General features: G+C 45.7%; 1 protein-coding gene and 1 non-coding gene across 2 annotated transcripts in view; both read left to right on the top strand.

The window, feature by feature from the left end:
• LOC126091882 (calbindin-32) overlaps positions 1-26839 on the top strand; it is a 695369-nt gene that overhangs the window by 36973 nt on the left and 631557 nt on the right. The window lies entirely within an intron of this gene.
• On the top strand, positions 25638-25712 carry Trnaq-uug (transfer RNA glutamine (anticodon UUG)). The gene has a single exon. It is a non-coding gene; the product is annotated as a tRNA-Gln (tRNA).

The following is a 26839-nucleotide window of genomic DNA, read 5'->3' on the forward strand; positions in this document are numbered from 1 at the left end:
TTTTGTTGTGGAAACTATTAAAAGCACTTCGCATTGAAGTCCGCACTAATGTTCGAGCCCGAGATTCACGAAAGGCGTTCTATATTGCACCACATCATCAACTATTAATCAGGACACAATCATGCGGAATGTCTTCGCAGAAATGTGATTGGCCTGAGGAATATTTGACTAATACAACTGAATACGTTGTATCAGTCGGCAAGTATTCTACAGAAACGAAACTAACGCCGGTATGGTCCGAGGAAGTGATATGTGAATTCCTAAGGGACCAAACTGCTGAGGTCATCGGTCCCTAGACTTACGCACTACTTAAACTATCTTATGCTACGAACAACACACGCACCCATACCCGAGGGAGGACTCGAACCTCCGGTGGGAGGGGCCGCGCAATCCGTGACATTGCTCCTCAAAATACGCGGCCACTTCTCGTGGCAAGGAAGTGTGATAGGGCAACTACACTGAGGAGACAAAACGTCATGGAATAGTGATATATACTTACACAGAAAGCGGAAGACTCGCGTAAAAGCCGGCCGCTGTGACCGTACGGTTCTAGGTGCTTCATTCCGGAACCGCGCTGCTGCTATGTTCGCAGGTTCGAATCCTACCTCGGGCATGGATGTGATATCTTTAGTTTAGTTAGGTTTAAGTAGTTCTAAGTCGAGGGAACTGATGACCTCCGATATTAAGTCCCACAGTGCTCAGAGCCATTTGATACATTAGAAAATCTTCCCCAAGTGATTATGGTCGCACGACGGGAATTAACATACTTTTAACGCGGGATGGTAAATAGAGCTACACTTATGTGACATTCCATTACGGATATCGTTATAGATTTCAATATTCCGGGACTGTGCCGAGAATGCCAAATTACAAATATCACCTCTCACACAACACTGGGTTCCACGGACTTCACTTAACGACCGAGAGCAGCAGCGTTTGCGTAGCATTGTCAGTGCTAACAGACGTATCCTATAGGACAGTGTAGTGAAATCTGGCGTTAATGGATTATGGCAGCAGACGACCGAAACGAGTGCCTTTCCTAACAGCACGACATAGCGTGCAACACCCCTTCTGCACTCATGATCATATCGGTTGTGCCCTAGTCAACTAGGACGCTATGGCATGCTCAGATGAAACCCGATTTCACTTGGAAAGAGCAGATGGCAGTCTTCGAGTGTAGTTCAGACCCCACGAAGACTTGGATCCAAGTTGTCAAGTAGCTACTGTGCAAGCTGGTGGTGGATCCATAACAGTGTGTGCTGTGTTTACATGGTACGGACTGCGTCTTCTGGATGTTCGGATACTTGTACACCATTTGCAGCCATTCCTGGACTTCATGTTCCCAAACGACGATGGAATTTTTAAGGATGAAGGTTTTTCATGTCACCGGGCCATATTTGTTTGCGACTGGTTTCAGGAACATTCTGGTCAGTTAGATCGAATGGTTTGACTTACCACATCGCAAGACATAAATCACCTCTAACATTTATGGGAAGTAGTCGAGAGGTCAGCTCTTGCACAAATTCCTGCAACGACAGCACTTTCACAATTATGGACGGCTGTAGAGGCAGCATGGCTCAATATTTATGCAGGGGACTTGCAACAATTTGTTGTGTCCATGACACTTCGAGTTGCTGCAAGACATCGGGCAAAAGTAGTTCCGACAGGATATTATGAGGTTCCCCGTGACTTTTGTCTTCTCTGTGTAATATTTCCTATATACAGAAACGATTTATCAGATAGAAGTAAGATTGTCGCTGACAGTGGTATTGTGTACAGGAAAATAGGGTGGTTAGTTGATCGTAAGGAAATGTAGAAAGAACTGAATACATTTAGAAGCTTGATTTAACGACTGATAACTTTCTTTCAACGTGCATTAATGCAATACAGCAGGGAAAAAGAAACGTATGTTACCTGATGACAAGAGTAGTGGTGAACATCTCGAGTACGCAAAATAACTGTGAGGGTTAATGGTAATGAATGAGATAAAATCGGACGATCGCAGAAAATCATTATTGGAGATGGAGAATGAAATACTTAGATTTTCCGGATGTGATTTGTGAAAATACAATGCAGAAGACCTCGTACAAGACGCTACTGCGACCGATTCTATAGTACTGATGTGTGGCGTTTCTCTATTTGAGCGTTGGAGACCTCTGGGGAATGGGCTTAACAAGAAGCGGGAAAATTCCTGTGTACATATGATATTTTTCATTTTATTAGCTGAAATTTTACGTTGTTACATGTTGCTTCGTTTCTGTATTTTTTGTTTCCAAATTTCCCGCTTCGTTCTACATGTATTTTTCTTTACAAATGTTGTTTGCACTAGTAAACAAACAAATCCTGTTAGTATTGAGGACAGAATCAATAGTGGAAGCTTACTCCATAGTTGTTAGGCAGTGTTTAGTGAGTACTGGAAATCCTTGCCCCACCAGGATTGGAATCGGGTATTTCCGAGAGGAGAGCCATCAAACAAGCGTACTTCAGTAATTTCAGTTGGGAAAGGACGTGTTGTGTCTGACTACAAGTCGCGGACGTGGCGACTGCTCGGCTCTGTTCTGATTCGACTAGTGTGCAGTGCACATTTCTGGCTAAAATGTATTCCATTCAGAACATGGCAGACATGCATCTGATGTATGGACTCGCAAATTGCAATGCTTTTGAAGGCAGGCTTTTTATGCTGAAATGTTTCCTAACACACATTTACCGAAAGATTTTGGAAACAAGGCATCATCAACAGTTTAGCATTAATGTATGCGCAGGCATAATTGGAGACAGATAAACTGGATCTTTCACTTTCTTCGTACACTGAAGCGCCAAGGAAATTGGTATAGGCATGAATACTCAAATACAAGAGATATGTAAACAAGCAGAACACAGCCCTGTGGTCGCCTATATAAGAGAAGTGTCTGGCGCTGTTGTTAGATCAATTACTGCTGAAACTTCCTGGCAGATTAAAACTGTGTGCCGGACCGAGACTCGAACTCGGGACCTTTGCCTTTCGCGGGAAAGTGCTCTACCTTCTGAGCTACCCAAGCACGACTCACGACACGTCGTCACAGCTCCAATTCTGCCAGTACCTCGTCTCCCATCTTCCATACGTCACAGACGCTCTTTTGCGAACCTTGCAGAACTAGCACTCCTGGAAGAAAGGATATTGCAGAGACATGGCTTTGCCACAGCCTGGGGTATGTTTACAGAATGAAATTTTCACTCTGCAGCGGAGTGTGCGCTGAACTGAAACTTCCTGGCGGATTAAAACTGTGTGCCGGATGGAGACTCGAACTCGGGATCTTTGCATTTCGCGGGCAAGTGCTGTACCAACTTAAGGTAGGAGACGAGGTACTGATGGAATTTATGCTGTGAGGACGGGACGTGAGTCGTGATTGGGTAGCTCAGATGGTAGAGCACTTTCCCGCGAAAGGCAAAGGTCCCGAGTTAGAGTCTCGGTCCGGCACACAGTTTTAATCTGCCAGGAAATTTCATATCAGCGCACACTCCACTCCAGAGTCAAAATTTCGTTCCGGTTACTGCTGTTACAATGGCAGGTTATAAAGATTTGCGTAAGTTTGAATGTGGTTTTATAGTCGCCTCGCCTGGGCCCGTCAACACCGACACTGAAGTGTTGATGAGTGGAAACATGTTGCCTGGTCGGACGAGCCTCGTTTGAAATTATATCGAGCGGATGGGCGTGTACGGGTATGGAGATAATCTCATGAATCCATGGACTCTACATGTCAGTAGGGGACTGTTCAAACTGGTGGAGGCTCTGTAGTGGTATAAGGCGTGTGCGTTGTACTGATATGGGACCCCTGATAACGTCTAGATACGACTCTAACGAGTGACAGGTACGTACGCATCCTGTCCGATCACCTCATCGATTCATGTCCATTGTGCATTCTGACCGACTTGAGCAATTCCAGCACGACACTGCGACACCCCATACGTCCAGAATGGTTACAGTGTGCTCGAGTAACATTCCTCTGATTTTGAACACTTTCGCTGGACGCCAAACTCCCCCATACATAAATATTCGAGCACATATGAGTTCGGTTTCAACGAGCTATTCAGAAGAAATCTCCACCCACTCGTACTCTTACGGACTTATGGAAAGCCCTGCAGAATTCATGGTGTCAGTTCCATCAAGCATCTCTTTACATTAGTCGAGTCCATGCCACGTCGAGCTGCGGCACTTCTGTGTGCTCGCGGGGGCCCTACGCGATACTAGGCATGTGTATCAGTCTTTGGCTCTTTATACACTCCTGGAAATGGAAAAAAGAACACATTGACACCGGTGTGTCAGACCCACCATACTTGCTCCGGACACTGCGAGAGGGCTGTACAAGCAATGATCACATGCACGGCACAGCGGACACTCCAGGAACCGCGGTGTTGGCCGTCGAATGGCGCTAGCTGCGCAGCATTTGTGCACCGCCGCCGTCAGTGTCAGCCAGTTTGCCGTGGCATACGGAGCTCCATCGCAGTCTTTAACACTGGTAGCATGCCGCGACAGCGTGGACGTGAACCGTATGTGCAGTTGACGGACTTTGAGCGAGGGCGTATAGTGGGCATGCGGGAGGCCGGGTGGACGTACCGCCGAATTGCTCAACACGTGGGGCGTGAGGTCTCCACAGTACATCGATGTTGTCGCCAGTGGTCGGCGGAAGGTGCACGTGCCCGTCGACCTGGGACCGGACCGCAGCGACGCACAGATGCACGCCAAGACCGTAGGATCCTACGCAGTGCCGTAGGGGACCGCACCGCCACTTCCCAGCAAATTAGGGACACTGTTGCTCCTGGGGTATCGGCGAGGACCATTCGCAACCGTCTCCATGAAGCTGGGCTACGGTCCCGCACACCGTTAGGCCGTCTTCCGCTCACGCCCCAACATCGTGCAGCCCGCCTCCTGTGGTGTCGCGACAGGCGTGAATGGAGGGACGAATGGAGACGTGTCGTCTTCAGCGATGAGAGTCGCTTCTGCCTTGGTGCCAATGATGGTCGTATGCGTGTTTGGCGCCGTGCAGGTGAGCGCCACAATCAGGACTGCATACGACCGAGGCACACAGGGCCAACACCCGGCATCATGGTGTGGGGAGCGATCTCCTACACTGGCCGTACACCACTGGTGATCGTCGAGGGGACACTGAATAGTGCACGGTGCATCCAAACCGTCATCGAACCCATCGTTCTACCATTCCTAGACCGGCAAGGTAACTTGCTGTTCCAACAGGACAATGCACGTCCGCATGTATCCCGTGCCACCCAACGTGCTCTAGAAGGTGTAAGTCAACTACCCTGGCCAGCAAGATCTCCGGATCTGTCCCCCATTGAGCATGTTTGGGACTGGATGAAGCGTCGTCTCACGCGGTCTGCACGTCCAGCACGAACGCTGGTCCAACTGAGGCGCCAGGTGGAAATGGCATGGCAAGCCGTTCCACAGGACTACATCCAGCATCTCTACGATCGTCTCCATGGGAGAATAGCAGCCTGCATTGCTGCGAAAGGTGGATATACACTGTACTAGTGCCGACATTGTGCATGCTCTGTTGCCTGTGTCTATGTGCCTGTGGTTCTGTCAGTGTGATCATGTAATGTATCTGACCCCAGGAATGTGTCAATAAAGTTTCCCCTTCCTGGGACAATGAATTCACGGTGTTCTTATTTCAATTTCCAGGAGTGTAGTAATACTGACGGCGGCGTCATACAGTGACCTTTTAATAGAGTATTTACATGTTTTGCTGAAGGACGTTCCACAACGCTAACGTCAGAACATGAATTTCATGCTCTGCAAACTAGAACCATTTTGTATCTGCGTTTCCCATATAAACGTGTAGCTCGAAGATGGCAGCAACTTGACCTTCTCGACCTCTTCATCTCAGGCCATGGAATTGTTAGTCTTGGAGGCATTTAAAAAGCACACTGCATTCAATATGTAATGAGAATGCTGACATGCTACGCCAGCGTGTTTAAGGAGGATTTCAGCAGATACAGCAGACACCAGGAATATGGGTTCGAGTAAGACAGTTCATGATGCGGTGTTTGGAAGTTTGTTTTAGAGCTAATGGTAGACATTTTGAACATTTCATTTGTCCATCAGAAGACAAAATATAAAATGAAAGAAAATACATGTAGAACCAAGCTGGAAATTTGAAAACAACAAGACAGAAAAGAAGCAAACATAACTGCCTACTCGTCAAATATGGGGTGCCTAGGAAACGTGCTTATCGGAATTAGGCCACGACCAGTCGGCGCGGCGCTTACGCCGCCTTCGCTTAGAGGTCGCTGCTGTCTCTTTGTCGTATTAGAGAGGGTGGGTCAACGTGCAATTGGCTGTCGTCTTGTCACAGCCCTCTCTGCTCAGTGCTTCGCGACTGGCGTGCCGGCGCCTGACTTTACGTCGGGACAATAACAATAGAAAAGCGTCAGGCTAAGAGAGAGAGGGGAAAAGAATAACAATTTGATCACATGTAAATACGAACTTTTTGGTTGTTTTTAGGTCCTCTCAGCATTACTCAGAGGTTTTCAACATGTTGGTTAACACACTGTGTATAACTGCTATCTGTTCCAGACTCCCGTTCCTGGGTGGTAAAAGGGTAATTAAACTGCGGCCTAGGTTAAACGTCCATCATTAGGATCCTATTACACTAAATCCTCGGATATGCGGATAATGGTGAAAATTATCTGTTTGCGGCTTAAAATATACGGTTGACTGCGTGCTAACAAAGAGTTCTTCCCTGCATCAAAATCCATTTAGTATGCAGGTCTCCGTTAAAAATCTGAAGCTCAGAGTGCTTCTGTAAATTCCACAGAATGAATGTTGTGCTATGATTTTACGTGATATTCTTAGTATAAAATAAAAACCTGCACCGCCTGTAATAAAGATAAAAATCCACTCTTACCTTTCCAAACCATTAATGACAATGATGAAATATAGGGACAACAAAACTTTGGCCGTATTGCTGAAACAACATGTAAAATTGACCCACGCAATTTCATATCAATTCTTGAAACAATATAGTCAAAACTATAGCCGGTGGTAGACAGTAAACATCTTCCGAAATTTTACTAAATGCTTCCTCTGAGAATTACTTTCAACAATTATTTCATGAGCCCACACGAATTGTAAATGGTTGCGAAAACACACTTGACCTCTTAGCCACAAATAATCCTGATCCAATACAGAGCGTCATGACAGATATAGGGATTAGTGAACACAAGGTCATTGTAGCGAGGCTCAAAATCATCTCAACCAAAACCACTAAAAATAAATGCAAAATATATTTATTTAAAACAGCAGATAAAAATTCGCTTGATGCCTTCCTAAGAGAGAGTCTCCATTCCTTCCAAGCTAATTATGTAAGTGTAGACCAGATATGGCTCAAATTCAAAGATACAGCAATAGATAGATACACACCGCATAAGTTAATAAGAGACGGGACTGATCCACCATGGAACACAAATCACGTCAGAACACTGTTGCGGAAGCAACGAAAAAAGCATGCCAAATTCAGAAGAACGCAAAATCCCCAAGACTGGCTAAGTTTCACGGAAGCTCGAAATTTAGTGCGGACGTCAATGCGAGATGCTTTTAGTAGTTTCCACAATGAAACATTGTCTCAAAATATGGTAGAAAACCCAAAGAGATTCTGGCCGTATGTGAAGTACATCAGCGACAAAAAGCAGTCAATACCGTCACTGCGCGATAGCGATGGAAATGTTACCGATGATAGTGCCACTAAAGTGGAGTTACTAAATACAGTTTTCCGTAATTCCTTCACGAAAGGAGACGAAGTAAATATTCCAGAATTCGAAACCAGAACAGCTGTTATCATGAGTGACATAAAAGTAGATATCTTAGGTGTTGCGAAATAACTCACATTACTTAAGAAAGGCAAGTCTTCCGGTCGATTCTTAGCAATCATATACAACCGCTCACTTGTGGAAAAGTCTGTTCCTGAAGACTGGAGAGTAGCGCAAGTCACACGAATATTCAAGAAAAGAAACAGGAGTAACCCATTGAATTACAGACCCATATCACTGAACTCAATTTGCAGTAGGATTTTGGAGCATATACGGTACTCGAACATTATGAATCATCCTGAAGGAAATGACTTATTGGTACATAACCAACACGGATTCAGAAAATGTCATTCTTGTGCAACACATCTAGCTCTTTATTCCCATGAAGTAATGAGTGCTGTCGACAAGGGATCTCAGATCGATTCCATATTCCTAGATTTCCTGAAGGCTTTTGATATCATTCCTCACAAGCGACTATTAATCAAATTGCGTGCATTTGGAGCATCGTCTCAGTTGTGCGACTGGATTTGTGATTTTCTCTCAGAGAGGTCACAGTTCGTAGTGATAGACGGTAAATCATCGAGTAGAACAGAAGTGATATCTGGCGTTCCGCAAGGTAGTGTCATAAGCCCTCTGCTGTTCCTGATTTACATAAATGATCTAGGTCATAATCTGAGCAGCCCCCTTAGATTGTTCGCAGATGATGCTCTAATTTACCGTCTAGTAAAATCATCAGACGGTCAGTTCAAATTACAAAATGACCTAGAAAGAACTTCTGTATGATGCTAAAAGTGGAAATTGGCACTAAACAAAGAAAAGTGCGAGGTCATCCACATGGGTACCAAAAGAAATCTGATAAATTTTGGGTATACGATAAATCGCACAAATCTAAGGGCTGTCAATTCGACTAAATACCTAGGTTGGTTGGGTTGTTTGGGGGAAGAGACCAAACAGCGAGGTCATCGGTCTCATCGGGTTAGGAAAGGACGGGGAAGGCAATCGGCCGTGCCCTTTCAGAGGAACCATCCCGGCATTTGCCTGGAGCGATTTGGGGAAATCACGGAAAACCTAAATCAGGATGGCCGGACGCGGGATTGAACCGTCGTCCTCCCGAATGCTAAATACCTAGGAATTACAATTACGAGCAACTTAAATTGGAAAGACCACATAGATAATACTGTAGGGAAGGCGAAACAAAGACTGCGCTTTGTTGGCAGAACACTTAGAAGATACGACAATTCCACTAAAGAGACAGCCTACATTACACTTTTCCGTCCTCTGCTGGAATATTGCTGCGCGGTGTGGGATCCTTACCAGGTAGGATTGACGGAGGACATCGAAAAAGTGCAAAGAAGGGCAGCCCGTTTAGTGTTATCGCGCAATAGGAGTGTGTGTGTCACTGATATGATAACGCGAATAGGGATGGCAGTCACTGAAACAAAGGCAGTTTTCTCTGCGGCGAGATCTATTTACGAAATTTCAATCACCATCTTTCTCTTCCGAATGCGAAAATATTTTGTTGACACCCACCTAAGTAGGGAGAAATGATCATCATAATAAAATAAGAGAAATCAGCTCGAACAGAAAGATTTAGGTGTTCCTGTTTCCCACGCGCGATTCGAGAGTGGAATGGTAGAGAAATGGTATGAAAATGGTTCGATGAACCCTCTGCTAGGCGCTTAAGTGTGAATTGCAGAGTAACCATGTAGATGTAGATGTAGATGTAAAACATTCATTTCACTAAAATAATCTGGCCTGACGCGACTTATATCTTTAAGTCGGTCTGCTTCTTACTTACGGATAAGACTGATACGTACAGAATGTCTTTCAGTTCTTCATCAAGCTGTCTTACACCCCGTACCTTGGACTCCGGACGTTCCACATCGGTAGCCCAATGTATTACTGACGTCTCAACGTACGCTTTTACGGGCAGGTACTGTGTTCCCCAGCGATACAAATTCCTATGTGCCGGCGTGTTACTTTTACTATAACATTTATCTGAAATACTGGTACTAAATTTAGTCCCCCAATTGCACCTTTATTCTACCACTCCAAAATATTTTTCTTCACATCACCATAGTCTAGTTACGAGGTTGCGAATACGAGAAAAGCACATGGACGGTCAGTACACTTGGAGTGACACCAGCGCTTGAAGTTCTCCTCAGACAGATCTGGCAATAGAGATCGAAAGAATTCAGCGACGCATCGTAACACGACGGTATAATCTATACAAAAGTCTGGCAAGAAATGTTCGAAGAACATATAATGGGCGGAAGAAGTTTCCGTTTGGAGACGTTGCTGCAGCATGTATGCAACGTAGCGTGACTCCGATGCGAGTATACACTAAGGTAACGAAAGTCATGGGATAACGATATGCACCTATACAGATGGCGGTAGTATCTTGTAAACAAGGTATAAGAGGGCAGTGCATTTTTACTCAGAAGACTTATGTGGAAAGGTGTCCGATATGATTATGGCCGCACAACGGGAAGGAACAAACTTTGAACGTGAAATTTTAGTTGGAGGTACAAGTAAGGGACATTCCGTTTCGGAAATCGTTAAGGGATTCAATATTCCGCGATTCACAGTGTCGATAGTGTGCTGAGAATACTAAATTCAACCATTACCTCTCACCATGGACAAAGCAGTGGCCGACGACCTTTATTTAACGACCGCGAGTAGAGACGTTTTCAAAGGGATATCAGTGCTATCAGACAAACAACACTACATGAGATAACCGCAGAAATTAATGTGGAACGTACGACGAACGTATCTTTTAGGACGGTGCGGCGAAATTTGCTTTAATGGGCTATGGCAGCAGACGACCGACGCGAGTGACTCTGATAACAGTATGACATAGACCGCAGCGCCTCTCGTAGGCTTGTGACCATACCAATTGAACCCTAGACTACTGGGAAACCGTGACCTGGTACAATGAGTCCCTATTTCAGTTATTGAGAGCTGATTGCAGGGTTCGAGTGTGGTGCAGATCCCACGGAGCCCTGGACCCAAGTTGTCAACAAGACACTGTGCAAGCTGGTAGTGCCTCCATAATGGCGTGGGTTGCTTCCACATGTAATGGACTGGATCCTCTGGTCAAGCTGAACCGATCATTGAGTGGAAGTGGTTACGTTCGCCTACTTGAAGACCGAAAACGACGAAACGTTTATTGATGACCATGCGTCATGTCACAGGGCTATAACTGTTCGCGATTCGTTTCAGGAACATTCTACATCTACATCTACATGGATACTCTGCAAATCAGATTTAAGTGCCTGGCAGAGGGTTCATCGAATCACCTTCACAATTCTCTATTATTTCAATATCGTATAGGACGCGGAAAGACCGAACACCTATATGTTTCAGACGAGCTCTGATCTTCCTTATTTTATCGTGGTGATAGCTTCTCCCTGTGTAGGTCGGAGTCAACAAAATATTTTCGCATTCCGAGGAGAAAGTTCGTGATTGGAATCCATTTGAAACCTCTTGCCAATAGCAATCAACAACTCGTGCAAATAAAGAGCTAGTTGTTTCTCAGAATAACAATGTTTTCTAAATCCGTGTTACCTGTGTGTCAGTAGACACTTGTCAGTTGGAGCGAAGTTTTTAGCCACCCATATTTCCCGACATGAATCCGACGGAACATCTATGCGACACAATCTAGCGGTCAGTTCGTACATAAAATCCTGCACCGCAACACATTCAGAATTATGGACGGCCATAGAGGCAGTATGCCTCAATATTTCTGCTGCGGCCTTCCAACGACTTATTGAGTCCATGACACGTTGAGTTCCTGCTCTGCTCCGGGCAAATGGACTCCGACACGATATTAGGAGATATGAGTTTTGTCACCTCAGGGTGTAAGGACTGACTTGTAGGCAGGGGATTAGTATGGCAATTCTGTGTTCCCGACGTGAACTAACTAAACTCGTCCCTAACAGGCCATGAAGGCCCAACGGTACCGATAGGTCCGACCGGCCGCCATGTCATCCTTAATCCACAGGCGTCACTGGATGTGATATGGAGGGTCATGTGGTCAGCACACCGTTCTCCCGGTCGTGTGTCAGTTTCCGAGACCGGAGCCGCTACTCCTCAATCAAGTAGCTCCTCAGTTTGCCTCACAAGGGGTGAATGCATCCCTCTTGCCAACAGCACTCGGCAGACCGGGTGGTCATCCATCCAAGTGCTAGCCCAGCCCGACAGCGCTTAACTTCGGTGATCTGACGGGAACCGGTGTTACTATTGCAACAAGGCCGTTGACCTCGTCTTCCACACGTGCCTGCACTAAATGCAGAAACGTGAACTATTAGTGAAGTTATTACCAAATGCTTCCAAACAGGTCTAACGTGTTGTTATTCTTTTCTTGGCGGCCGAAGAACAAACACCTGTAGATATCCATCGGAGAATGAAGAGTGCGTTTGGGGCAGAATATTTGTAGAAAACCACCGTTATGAAATGGTGCGCTAAATTCCATTCAGCTGTTTTATCTTAACGCACGCCCCCATACCACAAATTTACGGTATCTCAAGTGGGAGACACACGAGCGGCTGCGATTATCACGCCTGTGCAACAGGACACGGTGCTTTACCAAACGGGTATCTTCAACCTGGTGCTTCGTTGGAATGATTGTCTCAATACTCGCGGGGTGTTTGCCAGATTGCCATACGATTCTGGACTGTAACAACTTCGAACGGAAGCAAATGAGAATCCTTGGAAGAAGGACGTAATTATCGTGAAATCCTATTGGATAAATTTAAAGAAGACTGTGTGACCATTGTACTGCCACCATCGTATTTCTCGCATAGGGATCATTAGAGTTAGATAGGAAAGGGAATGACATCCACAGAGGCATACAGATTTTCTCCCCAATGAGTACGGGCATCAGTTAGGGAACAAAATCGATGATTTTGCCACGCTATGTACAGTGTCTTATCGAGTTTTTATGTGGCTCTAATAACAAAAGCATAAACTCATTGCCAGCTTTTTATCTGATACTTTAATTTGTATAGACGGACGTATTACGTGCCAAAGATATCATAAGAGCTGTTATTCATGGATTTTAATGTGTCTTGCGTACGTTACAAAGCGACCTGTCCTGAGTGGCTAGTGGCTATTCGAGCCACGGCCCCTAGTTTTCCGAAAATAGATGTTGCAGGTCTATGCGCACCTTCTATATCTGTAGCGTTAGTCATGTTTTGATCAGTATAAAGAAGCGGAACGGCTGAAGTTCGTGGCTATCATGCGGGCAGTACAGGTTCAAATACTGCCTGTGTAATTTTTTTTCAGTTTCATCGTACAGAATATCATTAAATGGTAGAAGTCACGCAGTTTCATTAAGAAATAGACGATTACAACAAACTTTCTTCAAATTCCAGATATTCGGACAACGTTCGCCTGATTCGTGGGAACGCCAAACTGCTCAGGCCGTTTACCATAATATCTTTGTGAATTAAGCCTAGAACACTAAAGGGGGGGAATGTTAAATTGCTATTAAACCATCGTGAAGTTAACTACTCCACATTTTATTCAAAGTAAGTCATATTATATAAGTCACGCATTAGTTAATTACCGGTATCAGATCTACAGTAGTATCTTACATACCAATTTAAGTACAAATTATCCTGTTGTATTACTTCCTGCAATCGTAAATTTTACGAAGGTTTGGTAATCTAAGGTTAAAAAGAAAGCACCGTAAAAATTATCTCATCCAAGTGTACTCCACATTGTCAACCTCGCAATGTTCATTGTTACAGGCAGGTTAAAATTTGCAATTCAGGAAGGTGCCAATCTACCAAAGGAGAAATCGGTTCGAGAAAAAATTCCATAAAAATACGAGCATATTCTTTAATTCTACTTCAATTTAGTGCACCTGTATTCATAGAAATGATTAAATGCGCTTGTTTCACATCTAAATTGACAGAAGTAAGAACGATCTTTTTATACAGAAATGATCTGTGTTTTCCAGTAACGCCTGCAAGGCAGCGACATTCATTAAGTGTTCGTAGCTCTCTCCGAATTTCTGTTTCGGCTGCCTCTAAGACAAATAACATCCGGATTTCCGACCCGCCACAGCAAGCGATGCAAGAGATAGTGAGAAAGATGATTCTGTAATCTTATCTGTAACACCCCGAATGCACATCTGGAGATAATTTGCTGCAATGATTGATTTATTAATGGATTCGAGCTTCTGCCATCGGCGTGATAGCTGTGAACTTTAATTGCTGCGCTAGTTATGCTTATAGGAACCATGGCTAAAGTTACCGTTATAGAGGGTTTGTACAAGTGTGAGTCAAATGAAAACCTTAAATTTGTAATAACAAATCGAAATTTCGCCCCCTTATCCTGTAAGTTGGTAAGCGTGCTACAAACAGCGTGCAGAACGGTCTGTAGATGGCAGCACGGTGCAGATGCACACATACCGTCGCAGTATCAGTATAAAGATGGCCGTCCCACTTGTGACTTGCACCAGGGAAGAACAGCGTTTTGTTATTCGATTTTTGCGTAGTGAAGGTGAGAAACCTATTGAAAATCGTCGACGAATGAAGGTTCAGTACGGTGATGCATGTTTGTCACAGCAGCAAGTCTACGAATAGAGTAGGAAGTTCGCAAATGGTGTGACTTCAGTGGAAGGTGCTTTCGTCCAGGTCAGGCACAACGAGTAGTGACTCCACAGAACACTGCACCAGTTGAAGCCATAGTGAAGAATACCGCCGAGTGATACTGAATTACATTGCAGCATGTTTACAGATTAGTCATGGGTTAGCACTCCAAATAGTGTATGATGTGCTCCAGTTTCACAAAGTGTCTGCAAGATGTGTGCCAAGGCAGCTGACTCCTGAAATGAGAGAACGACGTGTAGATGCTTGTGAAGAACTTCTTGGGGCCGGCCGGAGTGGCCGTGCGGTTCTAGGCGCTACAGTCTGGAGCCGAGCGACCGCTACAGTCGCAGGTTCGAATCCTGCCTCGAGCATGGATGTGTGTGATGTCCTTAGGCTAGTTAGGTTTAATTAGTTCTAAGTTCTAGGCGACTGATGACCTCAGAAGTTAAGTCGCATAGTGTTCAGAGCCATTTGAACCATTTGAAATTCTTCGGCGCTTTGAACGACAAGGTGATGGCTTCCTTGCAAGAATCGTTGCTGGGGACGAAACATGGGTTCACTTCCACTAACCGGAAACGAAGAGAGCAAGCAAGGAATGGCGCCATTCCTCATCACCATAACCAAAGAAGTTTCGAACAGAACCATCAGCAGGGAAGGTTATGCTGACTATCTTTCGGACGAAAAAGGCGTCATTTTGGATTATTACATGCCTAGAGGAACCACTGTCACCAGTGCATCATACACAGATCTCATTAAAAATCATCTGTGGCCTGCAGTCAAATGAAAGCGACGTGCATTGCTGTCAGCAGGTGTCCTTTTGCAACATGTCAATGCAAGGCCCTACACTGTCCGTACAACAGTTGCAACAATAACAGACCTACATTTTGAGTGTCTTCCTCATCCACCAAACTCACCACACCTTGCCCCAAGTGATTTCCATATGTTTGGACCACTCAAAGACGCAATGGGAGGAAAGAAGTCCCGTTCTGATGAAGAGGTACGCCACGCGGTGCATGAGTGGTTGCGCGGTCTACCAAAAGAATTTTTTTCTAAAGGAATTTATGCACTTTGTAAGAGCTGGAGGACTTGCATTGAGCGTGGGGGACATAATGTTGAAAAGTGATACAGCTTTGTACCACTTCTGCAGAATAAATAATATTTAAAATATATATTTAAGGTTTTCATTTGACTCACTGTCGTATGGTAAAACTTCAACATCGATTTTCTCGGAAACTAAGGCCCGTCGCATTGAAATCCGTTAGCCACGTACTCAGTACAGGTGCCTCTAACATATCTGGACCTATCAAGATCCTTGATTAACGGACCTGTCAGTTCCCTGATGACAGAGATGAGTCGATACCCCCTGTCTGCAAGAGACCTCTGTAGCTACGTCTGCAGTGGTCCTGTCAGTGAAGGGCTTGGGGGAGGGGCAGGTTTTCGGGTTGGGGTGAGAGACGCTGAATCAACGGCCCGGCAGTGGCAGCGGCACCCATATTGCTTCGCTCGGCACACACCCTCGGCAGGTCGATGACGTCTTCTGGCGATCCAATAAGCCCCGCCTGGCACGGCCTCGATATGGAGTTTCAATAATTCCGCAGCCCCGTTCGCTGCTGCTGAATTACACCCTCTGGTATCGTCTGCTAGTCGCGTCAAAACGATACCGATCGGAGACTGAACTATAGCGGCGATATGAGACAATCGAAGGAGTTACGACCGCCGTCTGGCGTATTATAACTTTGGACCAATTTCTTCGCGTCTACGGCTTTGCCATAATGTCTTGCTAGAAAGTTCCGCCTTTGTCTAGAGGGCGTTTATAGACAATATTTCAGATACTGCAGGTGCTTACACCGCCACTTACTGTGCGGGGATCTCAGAATATGGGCGTTGTAGAAGATTGTCGACATTTAACGATATCTTTTTTTTTTTATGTTGCCCGACTATACTTTGCGCAGTAACGAAAATTAAGTGTACGCAGTCTGTGGAGTTTGACAATAGCCATGTTGAGTGCCTTTCGCTCAAAATAATAAACTGGATTATCGTGTTATGACATTCTGTACTTTGATTGCTCTATGGCTAACAGAAATGCGTACTATCGGAGTGAAAGTTTATAAGGAGAATATGGCTACATTTTTCAATAGTTACGAAATGGACAACTGGGAGTCAATAGTGGGGCTGCTCTTGAAAATTATCCCTGTGAAGCACGTCCTAAAACTGTTACATAGAGAAACTGCACAGTGACGTATGGCGCCTTCGGAAAACAAAAATGCGTGAGTCTGTTGCGCCATAGACATAACATAAGTCTTGTACCATTTACATCTATGATTACCGATAGCAAAGATTTTTCAGTGACATTCTTCTGAGCTATCGACATAATTATGGTCCATTGAGTTATTTACGGCATTTATCTGTCTTTCAGGAAAAATAGCGTCATGACAGTGAAAAATCATGTTGTGTTTTATCACCAAAAATACAACACAAAACAGAGCTCTGAGATGCAGTACTCCTGTGATATATTTACGTCGCTGCAGGATTAGCACTGCAGAGCGTCGTTCCACACACGAGGTGCATATCCACCACACATTAGTCAGTTCGCAGTCCATACTGTTGACGTACAACTAACGCTGCCAAAGAAAAAAACGAATCCGATAGAGAATGGAGCAGTAGTGAATGCAAACTTGAGGGCAAACTATAGTGTACATTACTGTTGGCAAGAGCAAGTACAGTGAATGAATGGATCACATTTGTTTGTAAACAGGACACCTCGCGTTAGGAGAGATGTTCAGATGTTTTCAGTGCAATGGTGATACGAAGATGAACAGGTTCAAGAAGCCAAGCCAATGCAATTACGGTGTAATAACAAATCAGTGATCGCTACGCACTGCCGCGTCTGTATCAGTCCAACCGAGAGGGACTGATCGCCTTAGCATTGCGAATGCTGGATGGATTACGTGAACAATACAATGGCGCTGTAACGACCAATCAGTGTTTGCTGTGCACTATTGCGTCTGTATCTCTCCAATTGAAATTGTCTTGTTATTCTGAATGCTGCTTGGATAACGTAACGTAATCAACGGGCGTTAATCGTCAGAAATACGTGACGGCTACTGCGGTTTCGCCTTCGAGATAGATTATCGCTCTTTGCATTGTGGCATTTACTCCATGAACTTGCAATTCACCAGAAAGAAACTGAGATATACTTGACTTACGTTCGAGAGCTTGTAGTTAGATGGTCGATGTACAGATTCTTTCATTTAGCCTGGGCGCAGTTAACAGCCCCCTAACCTAATTTTCCATTCATGTTCACTTTAAGTTTCTAATTACTGTGAGCTGATTGTAAAAGAAATGGCATCTAATGTGTAGGGCAAATGTGTACTGCTGCTTCAAAAATATATTTTGTTAATTAGTCCTAAAGCGCACCACCGAGCGAGATGGCGCAGTGGTTAGCACACTGGACTCGCATTCGGGAGGACGACGGTTCAATCCCGTCTCCGGCCATCCTGATTTAGGTTTTCCGTGACTTCCCTAAATCGTTTCAGGCAAATGCCGGGATGATTCCTTTGAAAGGGCACGGCCGATTTCCTTCCCAATCCTTCCCTAACCCGAGCTTGCGCTCCGTCTCTAATGACCTCGCTGTCGACGGGACGTTAAACACTAACCACCACCACCACCTAAAGCGCACCAAAATTCGTGGGGCTCATCCATAAGCGCCATATAACAGGAAGTACGCTGTAGACAGCAATGTGCATACAAGGTCATGGAAGCCCTAAACAAGGAAGAAAAAGACACTGCCTCACTGAACATTATACCCAATGAACAATAGATAAATCATTATACAGACTTGTGGTGTACACAGAAGGCCGAAGATGACACTAGAGAAAGTATATACTATGAAACAGTACGTCCAATTACTATGGTGAAACTACAGAAGGCTTTGAAAGGCATGAAGAACAGAAAATCTACAGGAATAGATGGAATAAAAAAAACTAATTAAACATAAAACTTTACCACTATATACCAAATACTTTTACAATTAATAAGTGGATGTTGGACAAACTGCAAGGTCCCAGACCCATGGTATGCAGCAGAAGTAATCTCTTTTTCCAAAAAACGGGAACGTACTGATTATAAAAAAATATCGTTGTATCAGTTTTCTAAACACTGGCTAAACAACTGTACTCAAAGATAACCAATAAGCGGATAAAGAATATCACAGAAGCTTTTATTTCTGAAGAAAAAAATGGATTTATATCAGACAGTGTACTTGTAATTAAAAGCATTATAGAAGAACACAGAGAATTTAATGTGAAAACCCAAATGATCTTTGTCAACCTTGAGAAGACTTTTCATCGTGTGAGTCGTGATAGCCCATGGAAGATAATGTCTGGATGTGGAGATCCTTATCACGTAATGGGTAGCTCAGTTGGTAGAGCACTTGCCCGCGAAAGGCAAAAGTCCCGAGTTCGAGTTTCGGTGCGGCACACAATTTTAATCTGTCAAGAAGTTTCTGAGGCTGTTGTTAATTTAAAATTAAAATCAGTTCGTTTACATTTTTGTGGCGTGGAACACGCTGAAACCGTTTCTTCAATTTCCTTAGGGTGGCATAATAGACTTCATAGTTGATAGTTGCACCATGAGAGACGACATTGAACACAATAATTCCTTCAGAGTCCCTGAAGACTGTCGCCATGACTGTACCGTCTGAGGGTGCAGCATAGAAGTTTCTCTTCAGAGGAGAGGTGGTGTAGCCCCACTACATGGCCAGTGGCCGAGCGGTTAAAGGCGCTACAGTCTGGAACCGCACGACCGCTACGGTCGTAGGTTCGAATCCTGCCTCGGGCATGGATGTGTGTGATGTCCTTAGGTTAGTTAGGTTTATATAGTTCTAAGTTCTAGGGGACTTATGACCACAGCAGTTGAGTCCCATAGTGCTCAGAGCCATTTGAACCATTTGAAACCACTACATGGATTGCCATTCCGTGTCGGGATCGAAGTGATGAACCAATTTTTTATCGCCTGTGATGAACTTCGGCAAAAAATTGTTACGATCAGCCTCGTAACGCGGAAGCAGTACCGTATATATGGTCCTTAGTTTCTGATTATGGTCTTCTGTTACGAGGCGAGTAACCCAGTGGGCACACAGCTGATGGACGAGTGTGTCAGCAATACCAACAGAGGCTTCCAGTTATCCAGCAGAATGTTATTGATTGTGGTCTATCGATCACCTCGACTAAGAGTGTCCGCACATTCCAACACTGCAGAGTCACAGCTGTGTGTGGCGGACCGGCACACGGGAGGTGGGACAGATATGGACAACCTAGTTGCGATGGTGAGTGATGCCTTGCACAGCGACTCACCGTACTTTTGTTCACTGCCGTGTCTCCGTACATACTCTTCAAGCGCTAATGAATATCTGTGATTCTTTTGTTTTCCGCCAACGATAGCTTTCTGCTTCGAAAGCACCTCTGTTGCAGACGCCGTTTTGAGGGCGACGTACAGCGCTGCAGCCTATCTGAACTAGTGAAGTTATAGGTGCTGAAGCGAGAATATTCCGCAATGTTCCTCAGCAAATGTCTCATTTCCTTCAGCCGAAATTGGCCGAGAAAAAAGTACACTACAGGGCATTAAAATTGCTACACCACGAAGATGACGTGCTACACACGCGAAATTTAACCGACAGGAAGAAGATGCTGTGATATGCTCTTCAGAGCATTCACGCAAGGTTGGCGCCGGTGGCGACATCTACAACGTTCTGACATGAGGAAAGTTTCCAACTGATTTCTCATACACAAACAGCACTTGACCAGCGTTGCCTGGTGAAACGTTGTTGTGATGCCTCGTGTAAGGAGGACAAATGAGTACCATCACGTTTCCGACTTTGGTAAAGGTCGGATTGTAGCCGATCGCGATTCCGGCTTATCGTATCGCGACATTACTGCTCGTCGCGTTGGTCGAGGTCCAATGACTGTTAGCAGAATATGGAATCGGTGGGTTCAGGAGGGTAATACGGAACGCCGTGCTTGATCCCAACGGCCTCGTATCACTAGCAGTCGAGATGACACGCATCTTATCCGCATGGCTGTAACGAATCGTGCAGCCACGTCTCGATCCCTGAGTCAACAGATGGGGACGTTTCCAAGACAACAACCATACGCACGAACAGTTCGAAGACGTTTGCAGCAGCATGGGATATCAGCTCGGAGACCATGGCTGCGGTTACCCTTAACGCTGCATCACACACAGGAGCGCCTGCGATGGTGTACTCAACGACGAACCTTGTTGCACGAATGGAAAAACGTCATTTTTTCGGATGAATCCAGGTTCTGTTTGCAGCATCGTGATGGTCGCATCCCTGTTTGGCGACATCGCGGTGAACGCACATTGGAAGCGTGTATTCGTCATCGCCATACTGGTGTATCACCCGGCGTGATGGTATGGGGTGCCATTGGTTACACGTCTCGGTCACCTCTTGTTCGCATTGACAGCACTTTGAACAGTGGACGTTACATATCAGATGTGTTATGACCTGTGGCTGTAGCCTTCATTCGATCCCTGCGAAACCCTACATTTCAGCAGGATAATACACGACCGCGTGTTGCAGGTACTGTACAGGCCTTTCTGGATACAGAAAATATTCGACTGATGCCCTGGCCAGCACATTCTCCAGATCTCTCACCAATTGAAAACGTCTGGTCAATGGTGGTCAAGCAACTGACTCATCACAATACGCCATTCACTACTGTTGATGAACTGTGGTATCGTGTTGAAGCTGCATGGGCAGCTGTACCTGTACACGCCATCCAAGCTGTGTTTGACTCAATGCCCAGGCGTATCGAGGCCGTTATTACGGCCAGTGGTAATTGTTTTGGGTGCCGATTTCTCAGGATCTATGCACCGAAATCGCGTGAAACTGTAATCACATGTCAGTCCTAGTGTAACATATTTGTCAAATGAATACCCGTTTATCGTCTGCCTTTCTTATTGGTGTTGTAATTTTAATGGCCAGTAGTGTATGTTGCATTACTTATTGAATGCCTCTCGTAATTGCTTCCTACTAAAGTAATCATGAAAGGTGGTGTGGTTCCACTGCAATAAGCGTAACGTCCTTTAAATTATTATTTTCATTTTCGAACAATGGAAAACATATCTATGTTGCACTCATTCATTTGATGATAATGAATGATTTTAAATTTCAGGCACTCAAAAAAAGCGACAGTCAATTCAACATCTCTGTTCAAACGAAATATTTCCCTCAATGCAGTGTTCACCATTTTATAATGCAACTTGTCATATTTGTGATTGACAGCTGTTTCAGTATATGTTCACTCGACCGCGTCTGCCTCGATACTGATGTCACGTGCTCGCTACTATTCCGCATAGCCCTCGTAACATTGCAGCGTCCGGTCCGGGGGACTGCAGAGTGTTCCAGAAGCAAAGGCCCAACAGCTAGCACCCGCTGGTAGGTGGTTCACTGTCAACGATATCGATAACGGTTTTCCTATAACATGTAAGCTTAAATCAGATTTCTCTCAATTTTAGTTAGGGAGCTGGGAACGCTCAGTGTTTTATGGGTGAATCCAACATAATTGGCTGTGTTCAGAAGGATGTTCTGTTGGTGGAATGGTCATGTAAATAATGTGTCCTAATGAGTGAACAGTTTCGTTAACGCACAATGCAATGCGCCTTCTGAAGGACCGGTGGAAGGGGTGTAAATTTGTTAGTGTCATGGGGCGAAAAGATTTCTCGATGGGCTGTTTAAAGTCATCTAGTGTTATGGTTTCCGTGACATAAACGCGATTCTTTAGATACCCCCACAGAAAGAGATCTACTAGTGTTAAATGAGACGAGTGTGAGAGCATCTTCCAAGGAATCTATTCTTAAGATCTTGCGCAACATCATGCGAAAAATGGGCCCGATGACCTTTGTATTATTTGGTAGGTTTGGTGGGACGTCCGTCACGGAGTAATTAACTTGATGGTGGAGGGAGCAGTAGAGGGAAGAGTAGTAGGATACAAAGATTGGAATATACGAAAGATATTATAGATGGCATTAGGAGGGGCAGTTAAGGAGTGATGCTTATTAGAAGACAGCATGCTAGACAAAAAGTTAGTGAAACCTTCCCACAGAAACATCACGTTAATATCGCAAAATACCGCCTCTAGCATTAACAGTTCAACGAGTAACAGAGTCCACAGGTACTTCAGGTATGCCACATCCAGCTAGACCCGCTCATTTATGACTAGACACTGTACACATACCAACTACGACATTGCGGGTATTTTTATTGGTAACTTTCACACGCTTTTCCAAATAATACCAGACATTTTTATGCCTTTAACGTCCGACGAATTAGCGGGCCATTCGAGATGAGATAGGTTGTCTATGCTTACGTCAAACCAACAACGTGTATTTGCAGCCCTATGAACACGGATCTTGTCGTCTAGAAAGTAGTGATTGTACAACGCTCACTCAGAATGAAGATGTAGAAGGAATAGCAAGACCTGGCCACCGATAATACAGACGTAAACATCCTGGTTCATGATCACGGTAATGAGAATAAGTGAGGCCAAGTCACGGTACAAAATTCACTCCCTAAACATGACAGAGCGATCTCCAGTCTGAACTGCGCCCTCAACACTCTGACAGTTAAAGGGCTCATTGGTTCTTTGCTGGCTTGATGCCTTACGTTATCTGAAAGGAGGAAAAGTTGTGACTGGTCGGACAACACTAAACGCCTCCAGTCGTCTACTGTGCGGTGTATGTTTGTTTGGCTAACTGAACTCATGCAGCTTTGTGCGCAAGTGTGAGCAGTGGTTTTATGCGATGCACTCAAATGTGGCAGAAATTGATGGGTTTGAAATCTGCTGTCGTCTTCAGTCCCTGTCGGTTACGATCCTTTCACAACCACTGTTCTTACAACGTGTTGCTTGGCTGTGAGTGGTATACCAGTTCCTTTGGACATGTTGGACAGTCTGCGTTGCTGTACCAACTAATTGGGCAACATCGTTTGCGGTATCTTCACAGGCACCTGCAGATACATAGCTCCTGGCTGCTTCGTCTCCATATTGACCGATATTACTTCACTGTTTCCATGAAACTAACGGCACAAACACACACACACACACACACACACACACACACACACCGCTTCAGTATCGTGAGATACGGTGGAAATCGCATAGATTGCTTGTTACCAGTTGTGCTCTACATATAGCGCTCCAAAGCGACCATGTGGTATTCTTAAGAAAGAGGATTTTGCATCCCGCCTGGAAGGCAGCGCCTGGGTCTGCTCCTGTTATCTGCAAAATAGGCCGAATGCAGGAAGCGAGTAGGAGCAGGAGAGGTAAAGCACTTCGGTACTGCTTGTAAATTTAAAGTTGTTTACCACAAGCAAAAACAAGTTAGTAAATGGCAACATAACTTTGCTGTGATGAGCACGTAGGTGCGAAGCCGTATTCCCGTCGTAAATAGCACGAAGTCTCAATAGCAAGCTAACACACATTGAAGGCTAAGCGATGTTTCCAGGCCATCTGCTCTTGATGAAGTGGGCAGAAAGCAGAGCGGCACTCGTTGAGCTCCACAGGCAGCTGGGACAAGAACAGATACCATCTCAATATATATACACTCCTGGAAATTGAAATAAGAACACCGTGAATTCATTATCCCAGGAAGGGGAAACTTTATTGACATATTCCTGGGGTCAGATACATCACATGATCACACTGACAGAACCACAGGCACATAGACACAGGCAACAGAGCATGCACAATGTCGGCACTAGTACAGTGTATATCCACCTTTCGCAGCAATGCAGGCTGCTATTCTCCCATGGAGACGATCGTAGAGATGCTGGATGTAGTCCTGTGGAACGGCTTGCCATGCCATTTCCACCTGGCGCCTCAGTTGGACCAGCGTTCGTGCTGGACGTGCAGACCGCGTGAGACGACGCTTCATCCAGTCCCAAACATGCTCAGTGGGGGACAGATCCGGAGATCTTGCTGGCCAGGGTAGTTGACTTACACCTTCTAGAGCACGTTGGGTGGCACGGGATACATGCCGACGTGCATTGTCCTGTTGGAACAGCAAGTTCCCTTGCCGGTCTAGGAATGGTAGAACGATGGGTTCGATGACGGTTTGGATGTACCGTGCACTATTCAGTGTCCCCTCGACGATCACCAGTGGTGTACGGCCAGTGTAGGAGATCGCTCCCCACACCATGATGCCGGGTGTTGGCCCTGTGTGCCTCGGTCGTATGCAGTCCTGATTGTGGCGCTCACCTGCACGGCGCCAAACACGCATACGACCATCATTGGCACCAAGGCAGAAGCGACTCTCATCGCGTCTCCATTCGTCCCTCCATTCACGCCTGTCGCGACACCACTGGAGGCGGGCTGCACGATGTTGGGGCGTGAGCGGAAGACGGCCTAACGGTGTGCGGGACCGTAGCCCAGCTTCATGGAGACGGTTGCGAATGGTCCTCGCCGATACCCCAGGAGCAACAGTGTCCCTAATTTGCTGGCAAGTGGCGGTGCGGTCCCCTACGGCACTGCGTAGGATCCTACGGTCTTGGCGTGCATCCGTGCATCGCTGCGGTCCGGTCCCAGGTCGACGGGCACGTGCACCTTCCGCCGACCACTGGCGACAACATCGATGTACTGTGGAGACCTCACGCCCCACGTGTTGAGCAATTCGGCGGTACGTCCACCCGGCCTCCCGCATGCCCACTATACGCCCTCGCTCAAAGTCCGTCAACTGCACATACGGTTCACGTCCACGCTGTCGCGGCATGCTACCAGTGTTAAAGACTGCGATGGAGCTCCGTATGCCACGGCAAACTGGCTGACACTAACGGCGGCGGTGCACAAATGCTGCGCAGCTAGCGCCATTCGACGGCCAACACCGCGGTTCCTGGTGTGTCCGCTGTGCCGTGCGTGTGATCATTGCTTGTACAGCCCTCTCGCAGTGTCCGGAACAAGTATGGTGGGTCTGACACACCGGTGTCAATGTGTTCTTTTTTCCATTTCCAGGAGTGTAGTTCAGGCTAACCGGCCATGACCTCCTTGTGTGCGGAATCACACGCGTTGCCCGAACTCTTACGGGACTCGGTCAGATTGTCTGCCGCGAGTAATGAGTGTAGTGGGCAGGGAAACAACGAATGTAGTGTGTTGCAATTAAGTTGGGAATGTGGGTCTCACGGGGAGCGGGCAAGGGATAAATCTCTGCAGTCGCACTATCCTCTGTGCCCTCGGTGGCTCAGATGGATAGAGCGTCTGCCATTGAACCAGGAGATCCCGGGTTCGAGTCCCGGTCGGGGCACACCTTTTCAACTGTCCGCGTAGATGTGTATCAACGCCTGTCGACAGCGTAGGGTCTTGATTTTACTATCAATACTTGGTCATGTCAGATTAGGAAAAGCATCAAACAGTCGAACGAGCGATAACTAAAAAAAAAACTGAATGCCCTCAAAAGTTTGATTGAGTCATGAATTCAGTTGTGCAATGTCTATTGCTCCAGAGCGCCTTCAACATTTTATGTAATAAATTCATATATTACGACAACCATCATAGCCAAGCAGTGCTGAGGTCACAGTGATGTTTTCGACATCGTTTCGCTGGCGCTGGGAATAAACTAGAGCGTAGACACACAGCAGACGCCAGTGTAGGTACGGTGGTGAGAGATCTTCTGCGGAACGCACAACGTCAGCAGATACGTGATCAACAGGCAGCGCGTCACTGGAGTTCTGAGAACGCACAACGGCTGTCCACCAGCCGTGGCGACTGCGAAGTGCAGGCGAACGTCTTGTCGCATCTGGTGCGCGGCGTCTAGAGCCCTCCTTCACATTCGCTAGGCGCCCGTTCGGCGCTTCTGAATATTCCGGCGAACATTACGTCCGGGCCGGCGCGAATCATTCTCATGAATATTCCGGTGCCCGTTATTACGCTGCCGCCACCAGCTTCCTCCCAATACTCCTCTAATCCACTCCAGTTTTGTGTGCTCTACGTACGAACAGGACAGACAAGGATAAACTTGTGAATTCATTGCCGAAGTAATTTGTCAGAGTATTCTCAGTGTCGCTAAAGTTAAGAGAAGTGTATTTTCTGTTATTACTCCTACTACGACAACAGCAACAGCGATGTTACGAGAATCAGAAGAGCAGAAGCCCCATTTGATAATCTTATACATATGGATGACGTTCTACGAAGCTAAGATATGGAGAACATAAACTATGTGATCAAAAGTATCTGGACACCCCAAAAACATACGTTTTTCATATTAGGTGCATTGTGCTGCCACCTACTGTCAGGTACTCCATACCAGTGACCTCAGTAGTCATTAGACATCGCGAGAGAGCAGAATCGAGCACTCTTTTCTGGCACTTTAACAAAGAGCAGCAGCACACTACTGACCACGCCGTTTTCACGACTTTGTCACTTAACTTTCCA

Source organism: Schistocerca cancellata, chromosome 7 (assembly GCF_023864275.1).
Source record: "Schistocerca cancellata isolate TAMUIC-IGC-003103 chromosome 7, iqSchCanc2.1, whole genome shotgun sequence".
NCBI classification, from domain to species: Eukaryota; Metazoa; Arthropoda; class Insecta; order Orthoptera; family Acrididae; genus Schistocerca; species Schistocerca cancellata.